The following is a 10,000-nucleotide window of genomic DNA, read 5'->3' on the forward strand; positions in this document are numbered from 1 at the left end:
TGACGCAGTTTTCGCGCCGCCCCGGCTGACGCGGTTTCGTGCCGCCCCGGCAGACGCGGTTTTCGCGCCGCCCCGGCTGACGCGGTTTCGTGCCGCCCCGGCAGACGCAGTTCGGACTTAGCACTTTTCGGCTGTGCCTGGCTGGCGGCCCACTCACTCGATCGCCATGTCTGTTTGCCACAGTTTTCCCGGTGGTGCCGCACCCGGGCTCGCCCCGGCTGACGCAGTTTTCGCGCCGCCCCGGCTGACGCGGTTTCGTGCCGCCCCGGCAGACGCGGTTTTCGCGCCGCCCCGGCTGACGCGGTTTCGTGCCGCCCCGGCAGACGCAGTTCGGACTTAGCACTTTTCGGCTGTGCCTGGCTGGCGGCCCACTCACTCGATCGCCATGTCTGTTTGCCACAGTTTTCCCGGTGGTGCCGCACCCGGGCTCGCCCCGGCAGACGCGTTTTTTTTTTTCTTTCGCCCCGGCTGACGCAGTTTTCGCGCCGCCCCGGCTGACGCGGTTTCGTGCCGCCCCGGCAGACGCGGTTTTTTTGCGCCGCCCCGGCTGACGCGGTTTTTGCCGCCCCGGCTGACGCAGTTCGGACTTGGCACTTTTTGGCTGAGCCTGGCTGGTGGCCCACTCACTCGATCGCCATGTCTGTTAGCCACAGTTTTCCCGGTGGTGCCGCACCCGGGCTCGCCCCGGCTGACGCAGTTTTCGCGCCGCCCCGGCAGACGCGGTTTTCGCGCCGCCCCGGCTGACGCGGTTTTTGCCGCCCCGGCTGACGCAGTTCGGACTTGGCACTTTTTGGGCTGAGCCTGGCTGGCGGCCCACTCACTCGATCGCCATGTCTGTTTGCCACAGTCTTCCCGGTGGTGCCGCACCCGGGCTCGCCCCGGCAGACGCGTTTTTTTTTTCTTTCGCCCCGGCAGACGTGGTTCCCCCCCCCCCCCTTTTCGCTCGCCCCGGCTGACGAGGTTTTCGCGCCGCCCCGGCTGACGCAGTTTTCGCGCCGCCCCGGCTGACGCGGTTTCGTGCCGCCCCGGCTGACGCGGTTTTCGCGCCGCCCCGGCTGACGCGGTTTTTGCGTCGCCCCGGCTGACACGGTTCGGACTTTGCACTTTTCGGCTGTGCCTGGCTGGCGGCCCACTCACTCGATCGCCATGTCTGTTTGCCACAGTTTTCCCGGTGGTGCCGCACCCGGGCTTGCCCCGGCAGACGCGTTTTTTTTTTTTCTTTTCGCCCCGGCTGACGCAGTTTTCGCCCCGCCCCGGCTGACGCGGTTTCGTGCCGCCCCGGCAGACGCGGTTTTTTGCGCCGCCCCGGCTGACGCGGTTTTTGCCGCCCCGGCTGACGCAGTTCGGACTTTGCACTTTTTGGCTGAGCCTGGCTGGCGGCCCACTCACTCGATCGCCATGTCTGTTTGCCACAGTTTTCCCGGTGGTGCCGCACCCGGGCTCGCCCCGGCAGACGCGTTTTTTTTTTTCCTTCGCCCCGGCAGACGTGGTTCCCCCCCCCCTCCGTCTTTCTTTTTGTTTTTTTTTTTTCGCCGCGGCTGAAGTGGATTTTTCGGTGCCTCGACGCCCCGGTAGTCGCGGTTTTTCCGTTTCCGCACGGCCCCGGCTGACGCTGCTCGGTCACAGTCGCCTTTTGTGAGGATTGCAGACTTCTTGAGCGCGGGTGTTTTTTTTTTGTTGTTGTTGTTGTTTTATTACGCATTCGCTCCAGCAGACGCTGTTTAGACTTTTTGTTTCCTCTTTTATCCTGCGACGAGGTGACGAGGTTTATTCGGTGCCCCGCCGCCCCGGCTGAAGTGATTTTTCCTGTCCCGTGCCGCCCCGGCTGACGCGGTTGGGACTTCGCGTTTGTTCGGCCGCCACGGGTTTTGGCGCACTCGCTCGGTTGCTTGTTGTTGCCACTTGTTGCGAACCCAGGTTTCTTGAGCGAGCGCGGGCGTTTTTTCTTCCTTTCTTTCTTTGTTCTATGTGTTAGCGAATCGGCCTTTAATATCACACGAGGACTCACAACCAACAATTTTCAGTTTGAAGTGTAAAAAATCTGCAGGTGTTGACGTAACTGACTTGCCCCGTACCCTTGAGTACATCCATGAAGTTCTCGTAGTACTACTAAATCGCATTATTCCAAGTGGAGAAATTCCCATAAACTTGCAAACCTCTACACGAAAATCGGTGCGCGTGATAAAGTTGAAAATTATCGTCCGATATCAAATGTGCCTTCTATAACACAAATTCTAGGAAAAAAAAAAAAAAACACTTGTTCGCCGTTTTCTGCGCCGTGACTGGCAGCACTCCGGCGAAGCGAAACGGGGTCGATTCGAGCACGATATCGGCGTCTTTCGACGTGCTCGCCGGCGACCGTCGCACGAGTACGTCGCACGAGCGCGTCTGCCGGGGCGCCGTTTGCGAAGCCGACGCAAAAGTGGGAACCGCCGCTCGGATGATCGCCGCTTTCGGCAGAGTGAGTGTTGGCACTCCGGGGAAGCGAAACAGCGTGAATGCGCCCACGAAATCGGCGTATTTTGAAGTGCCCGCCGGCGACCGTCGCACGAGTACGGTAAACCGCGTCAGCCGGGGCGTAGTTCGGGACGCCGACGAAAAAGTGGGAAGCGCAACTCGGATCTTCGCCGTTTTTGCAGGAGTGAGTGGCGGCCCTCCTGCGAGACCAAGAAGCATCGATTCGTGCACGAATTCGGCGCCTTTCGACGTGATCGCCGGCGACCGTCGCTCGAGTAGGGCAAACCGCGTCTGCCGGGGCGGGCTTCGGGACGCCGATGCGAAAGTGGGAAACGCTGCTCGGATGTTCGCCGTTTTTGGCCGAGTGAGTGCTGGCACTCGGGCGAAGCCAAACGGGGCCGATTACGGCACGATATCGGCGTCTTTCGACGTGCCCGGCGGCGACCGTCGCACGAGTACGGTAAACCGCGTCAGCCCGGGCGGAGTTCGGGACGCCGATGCGAAAGTGGAGAACGCCGCTCGGATCTTCGCCGTTTTTGGAGGAGTGAGTGGCGGCACTCCGGAGAAGCCAAGGAGCGCCAATTAGCGCACGATATCGGCGTCTTTCGACGCGCTCGCCGGCGACCGTCGAACGAGTAGGGCAAACCGCGTCTGCCGGGGCGGGGTTTACGACGCCGACGCAAAAGTGGGAACCGCCGCTCGGATGTTGGCCGTTTTTGGCAGAGTGAGTGCTGGCACACCGGCGACGCGAAAGAGCGCGAAAGCGCCCACGAAAGTGGCGTATTTGGACGTGCTTGACGGCGACCGCTGCAGGAGTACGAAAAACCACGTCAGCCGGGGCGAGCGACCCACGGCGGTCTGGGTGCTTATCGCTGCTATTATAGGGGCACCCCGGCAGACGCAGAAAAAAAAAATTTTTTTTCGACCTTCTTTTTTGCTGGTCGAGCTCGGGTAACCCAGGTCGCAATGGGAGCCGCGCACGAAAGCGGCGTCGCGAGACGCGTTCGCGGTCGCTAGTCGCACGAGCTCGGCAACCGCGTCAGCCGGCGCGGAGTTCGGGATGCCGACGGCTAAGTGGGTACCGCTGCTCGGATGTTCGCCGTTTTTGGCCGAGTGAGTGCTGGCACTCCGGCGAAGCGAAACGGGGCCGATTCGGGCACGATATCGGCGTATTTCGACGTGCTCGCCGGCGACCGTCGCACGAGTACGGCAAAGCGCGTCTGCCGGGGCGAGGTTTGCGATGCCGACGAAAAAGTGGGAAGCGCCGCTCGGATCTTCGCCGTTTTTGCAGGAGTGAGTGGCGGCCCTCCTGCGAGACCAAGAAGCATCGACTCGCGCACGATATCGGTGTCTTTCGACGTGCCCGCCGGCCACCGCCGCACGAGTACGGCAAACCGCGTATGCCGGGGCGGGGTTGGCGACGCCGACGCAAAAGTGGGAACCGCCACTAGGATGTTCGCCGTTTTTGGCAGAGTGAGTGCTGGCACACCGGCGACGCGAAAGAGCGCGAAAGCGCCCACGAAAGTGGCGTATTTGGACGTGCTTGACGGCGACCGCTGCAGGAGTACGAAAAACCACGTCAGCCGGGGCGAGCGACCCACGGCGGTCTGGGTGCTTATCGCTGCTATTATAGGGGCACCCCGGCAGACGCAGAAAAAAAAAATTTTTTTTCGACCTTCTTTTTTGCTGGTCGAGCTCGGGTAACCCAGGTCGCAATGGGAGCCGCGCACGAAAGCGGCGTCGCGAGACGCGTTCGCGGTCGCTAGTCGCACGAGCTCGGCAACCGCGTCAGCCGGCGCGGAGTTCGGGATGCCGACGGCTAAGTGGGTACCGCTGCTCGGATGTTCGCCGTTTTTGGCCGAGTGAGTGCTGGCACTCCGGCGAAGCGAAACGGGGCCGATTCGGGCACGATATCGGCGTATTTCGACGTGCTCGCCGGCGACCGTCGCACGAGTACGGCAAAGCGCGTCTGCCGGGGCGAGGTTTGCGATGCCGACAAAAAAGTGGGAAGCGCCGCTCGGATCTTCGCCGTTTTTGCAGGAGTGAGTGGCGGCCCTCCTGCGAGACCAAGAAGCATCGACTCGCGCACGATATCGGTGTCTTTCGACGTGCCCGCCGGCCACCGCCGCACGAGTACGGCAAACCGCGTATGCCGGGGCGGGGTTGGCGACGCCGACGCAAAAGTGGGAACCGCCACTAGGATGTTCGCCGTTTTTGGCAGAGTGAGTGCTGGCACTCCGGCGAAGCGAAAGAGCGCGAATGCGCCCACGAAAGTGGCGTGTTTGGACGTGCTTGACGACGACCACCGCAGGAAAACGAAAAACCACGTCAGCCGGGGCGAGCGACCCATGGCGGTCTGGGTGCTTATCGCTGCTATTATAGGGGCACCCCGGCAGACGCAAAAAAAAAAAAAATTTTTTTTCGACATTCTTTCTTGCTCGTCGACCTCGGGTGACCCAGGTCGCAGTGGGAGCCGCGCACGAAAGCGGCGTCGCGAGACGGCTTCGCGGTCGCTAGTCGCACGAGCTCGGCAACCGCGTCTGCCGGGGCGGAGTTCGGGACGCCGACGGCTAAGTGGGAACCGCCGCTCGGATGTTCGCCGTTTGTGGCCGAGTGAGTGCTGGCACTCCGGCGAAGCCAAACGGGGCCGATTCCGGCACGATATCGGCGTCTTTCTACGTGCTCGCCGGCGACCGTCGCACGAGTACGGCAAAGTGCGTCTGCCGGGGCGGGGTTTGCGACGCGTACGCAATAGTGAGAACCGTCGCTCGGATGTTCGTCGTCTTTCGCCGAGCCAGTGCTGGCACTCCGGCGAAGCCGAACGGAGCCGATTCGGGCACGATATCGGCGTCTTTCCACGTGCTCGCCGGCGACCGTCGCACGAGTACGGTAAACCGCGTCAGCCGGGGCGGAGTTCGGGACGCCGATGCGAAAGTGGGAAGCGCCGCTCGGATCTTCGCCGTTTTTGGAGGAGTCAGTGGCGGCACTCCGGTGAAGCCAAGGTGCGCCAATTCGCGCACGATATCGGCGTCTTTCGACGTGCCCGCCGGCCACCGTCGCACGAGTACGGCAAACCTCGTCTGCCGGGGCGGGGTTTGCGACGCCGACGCAAAAGTGGGAACCGCCGCTCGGATGTTCGCCGTTTTTGGCAGAGTGAGTGCTGGCACTCCGGCGAAGCGAAAGAGCGTGAATGCGCCCACGAAAGTAGCGTATTTGGACGTGCTTGACGGCGACCGCCGCAGGAGTACGAAAAACCACGTCAGCCGGGGTGAGCGACCCACGGCGGTCTGGGTGCTTATCGCTGCTATTATAGGGGCACCCCGGCAGACGCAGAAAGAAAAAAAAAAAAAAATGGGGACATGGCGTGCGTCACCGTGCGGCTTCGCAGCGTTGCCGAAGTCGCCGAGCCCTTCGACTGAGCCGAACGGCGGACAGGGAACGTTGGTCGGCCGTTCTAACCTGTCGGTGCCACGCCGAGACGTCGTTAAGGAAAACCGCGTCGTGGGCCTCTACGACGCCGTCGAGTCGTTGTACGTTTGGTGTCCAGCGTGTCGGCGGCGAGTAGCGGACACGTCGTTCACGACTTCGGTCTTTCGCAGTCGACGCGAACTTGCGGAGAGTCGTGGTGCCTCACGTTTTCGGCAGAAACCGCGGCGGAATTTTCCCGTGCGTGCGCGCACGACCTCGGTGCTGTGCCGTCAGCGTAGTGTTGCACAAACTCGTGGCCTACCCAAGGTGCGGTACGTTTGCGGCCGTATCCTCGGTGGGAATTTCGTGAGTAGGGTCGCAAATTCTACGACCTCGGCGGGTTTGAGAGCGACGTAGACTTGTGGCACGCTCAACGTGCCACACGTTTCGGGGCACACCCGCGGTGAAATTTTCTCGAGTACGCTCGTATTAGTGCCCAAGGAGGTCTGGGTACTTATCGCTGCTATTATGTGGGGGTTCTCGTGAGCGGCGTACGCGAAAGCGACCGGGTGTCTGATATGCGGCGGGCTTCGGCCTCGTCAAGCGTGTCCTCGGGTCTGCTCCAGGGGAATCCACGGCAGTCGTCTGCAGCCTCATCCGCTTGATGCGTTAGGGGCTGGTTGTCGGACGGTGCCGTTTTACCACGATATCGAGGTGTGTTCCGTGTCGTCCTCGGGCGATTCAGATGCGAAAGCGCCGAAGACGCGGGCGTGACCCGTCGTCTGGCGGCTTTGCAGTCTCGGCTCCGTTGCTAGTTCCGGCCGGTCCACCGACAGTGCAGCGGGCTTGGGCAACCCGCACGGCGCGACCGAGTCGATGCAACGAAAAAGAGCGAGCATGAACGTGCTTCTTGCCGCACGGCTCCCACTCGTCTTTCGGGAAGGTTGTGCCGTAGCGAGCTCGAACGCCGTCATCTCGGAGTGCAAAATAAGCGTGTTGGGGCGCCTGAAGGTGGCCTCCGCCGCACACAGACTGCGTCCGGCCCGCCGAAGGCGAGGACGGACGCGCAGTCGAACGATTACCTGGTTGATCCTGCCAGTAATCATATGCTTGTCTCAAAGATTAAGCCATGCATGTCTAAGTACATGCCGAAATAAGGCGAAACCGCGAATGGCTCATTAAATCAGTTATGGTTCCTTAGATCGTTTCTTCCTACTTGGATAACTGTGGCAATTCTAGAGCTAATACATGCAGTGAGCCTGGAGCCCTTTGGGTAACGGGTGCTTTTATTAGACCAAGATCGATCGGGTTTCGGCCCGTATTGTGTGGTGACTCTGGATAACTTTGTGCTGATCGCATGGCCACGAGCCGGCGACGTTTCTTTCAAGTGTCTGCCTTATCAACTTTCGATGGTAGGTTACTTGCTTACCATGGTTGTTACGGGTAACGGAGAATCAGGGTTCGATTCCGGAGAGGGAGCCTGAGAAACGGCTACCACATCCAAGGAAGGCAGCAGGCGCGCAAATTACCCACTCCCGGCACGGGGAGGTAGTGACGAAAAATAACAATACGGGACTCTTTTGAGGCCCCGTAATTGAAATGAGTACACTCTAAATCCTTTAACGAGGATCAATTGGAGGGCAAGTCTGGTGCCAGCAGCCGCGGTAATTCCAGCTCCAATAGCGTATACTAAAGCTGCTGCGGTTAAAAAGCTCGTAGTTGGATCTCAGTTCCAGACGAGTAGTGCATCTACCCGATGCGACGGCTCGGACTGAACATCATGCCGGTTCTTTCTTGGTGCACTTCATTGTGTGCCTCGAGATGGCCGGTGCTTTTACTTTGAAAAAATTAGAGTGCTCAACGCAGGCGAGTCGCCTGAATAAACTTGCATGGAATAATAGAACAAGACCTCGTTTCTGTTCTGTTGGTTTTTGGAATACGAGGTAATGATTAAGAGGGACGGACGGGGGCATTCGTATTGCGGCGCTAGAGGTGAAATTCTTGGACCGTCGCAAGACGAACTACTGCGAAAGCATTTGCCAAGAATGTTTTCATTGATCAAGAACGAAAGTCAGAGGTTCGAAGGCGATCAGATACCGCCCTAGTTCTGACCATAAACGATGCCAACCAGCGATCCGCCTGAGTTACTCAAATGACTCGGCGGGCAGCTTCCGGGAAACCAAAGTATTTGGGTTCCGGGGGAAGTATGGTTGCAAAGCTGAAACTTAAAGGAATTGACGGAAGGGCACCACCAGGAGTGGAGCCTGCGGCTTAATTTGACTCAACACGGGAAAACTTACCCGGCCCGGACACTGGGAGGATTGACAGATTGAGAGCTCTTTCTTGATTCGGTGGATGGTGGTGCATGGCCGTTCTTAGTTGGTGGAGCGATTTGTCTGGTTAATTCCGATAACGAACGAGACTCTAGCCTATTAAATAGGTGCGGGGTTCCCAGCACCTTACAACCTTCTTAGAGGGACAAGCGGCTCCTAGCCGCACGAAACAGAGCAATAACAGGTCTGTGATGCCCTTAGATGTCCGGGGCCGCACGCGCGCTACACTGAAGGAAGCAGCGTGTCTTTATCCCTGTCTGAAAAGACTGGGTAACCCGTGGAACTTCTTTCGTGATTGGGATAGGGGCTTGCAATTGTTCCCCTTGAACGAGGAATTCCCAGTAAGCGCGAGTCATAAGCTCGCGTTGATTACGTCCCTGCCCTTTGTACACACCGCCCGTCGCTACTACCGATTGAATGATTTAGTGAGGTCTTCGGACCGATGTCCGGCGCGGCCTTTCGGTTGCGCCGGTCTGTTGGAAAGATGACCAAACTTGATCATTTAGAGGAAGTAAAAGTCGTAACAAGGTTTCCGTAGGTGAACCTGCGGAAGGATCATTAACGGATTGTGAAGGGTGAGCGCCTCAGCTGCGTCTGCGCCCGACACTTTCTGCCGCTGACCCCGTTTGGACGCGGGGTCGGCTTTTCCCCACGGGGCTGCCTGAATGTGGAGCGGCACCCCGTGACAAATTGTTGCGCCCAGCGGACGCCAACACCGCGACCTTGGACGGTCGGCCAGGTGGCGGACGCGGGTACAAACGGCGCAACGCACTCATAGGTCGGCTTTCGACCCGCCACTGCACCGTGGCTCGAAGCGCTCGAAATGCGCGACCCGACCGCTGCGGGACCGCCTAGTACTGTAAACAGGAGCGGCGGAGCGCGAACGGCGAGTCGTGGTTACGTCGGTAGAAGGCGAGGCTGCGCGTTCCCGAAACGCCAGCCGAGTGCCCTCCCGACCGTTCGAGCGTGCAAGAACGAGACCCGACAATCGCGCGGCGACTGCCAAGTACGAGAGGAACGGCACAAGCGTCGGCGGTCGGTCAAGGAACTGGCGATGTGACGGGTCCGCTGTGCACCAGTGCATACCGTCCCGCCGTCCGCGGCAAGCGCCTCCGCGTCCTCGGGTGACGGAGGCTGCCGGTCGGTTCTTGCAGGCGAGGGATCTCGCTGGCACCGGTTCGCGTTGACGCGCGGCCGGTCATGGCACGGCGATGCGACGGCCGAGGTGCGCAGTACTCGATGGAGGAACCGCACGCTCCGATGACCGTCCCGCCCTCCGCGGCGTATGCGTACCGACCGTAATGGTTGCAGCAGCGCCGGCCGGCTTTTGAATTCGCCACACGAAACACGGTGCGAGATCGCGGTTAGGGGAGCGTCGACGTTGCCAGGCGTTTTGCTTGCTGCCGAGGGAAAGGCGGCACGGCCACGTCGCGCTCGTCGCGATTAGCGGGTCTGCGCGCTTTGGGAAGGTGCCGCAACGACTTGCCGAAAGAGGAAGCACGGAAGAACGAGGGACTTGGACGTCCCGACAATTGAACGCACTTGCGGCCAGGCCCTTGCTGGCTTCGTTCTTCCGCCTCGAGTAGGCTCGTACGCGGCTCCGGCGCCGAAAGTGGTCCTTGGCACCGACTTCGGTGGACGTGGGAAGTGCCGCGCAAGTACGGCGCGCCTGGCTCCACCTGTTGGCTAAAGTAGGCAGCCGGATCGGCATTTTGGTGTGCGGTGGCAAACCGTGGATGCGAAAAAAGCTTGTGCGATTTCGTGGAACAAAAAGCGGGGGTCCCCCTTTTTATGCGGAGGAG

At 60.3% G+C, this 10,000-nt stretch overlaps 1 non-coding gene across 1 annotated transcript; it reads left to right on the forward strand.

Moving 5' to 3' along the window:
- Positions 1-6,944: 6,944 nt before the first annotated feature.
- LOC142792065 (small subunit ribosomal RNA) lies at positions 6,945-8,759 on the forward strand. The gene has a single exon (XR_012890622.1). It is a non-coding gene; the product is annotated as a small subunit ribosomal RNA (ribosomal RNA).
- Positions 8,760-10,000: the final 1,241 nt, after the last annotated feature.

Source organism: Rhipicephalus microplus, unplaced genomic scaffold, assembly GCF_043290135.1.
Source record: "Rhipicephalus microplus isolate Deutch F79 unplaced genomic scaffold, USDA_Rmic scaffold_202, whole genome shotgun sequence".
In the NCBI taxonomy this organism is placed as follows: domain Eukaryota; kingdom Metazoa; phylum Arthropoda; class Arachnida; order Ixodida; family Ixodidae; genus Rhipicephalus; species Rhipicephalus microplus.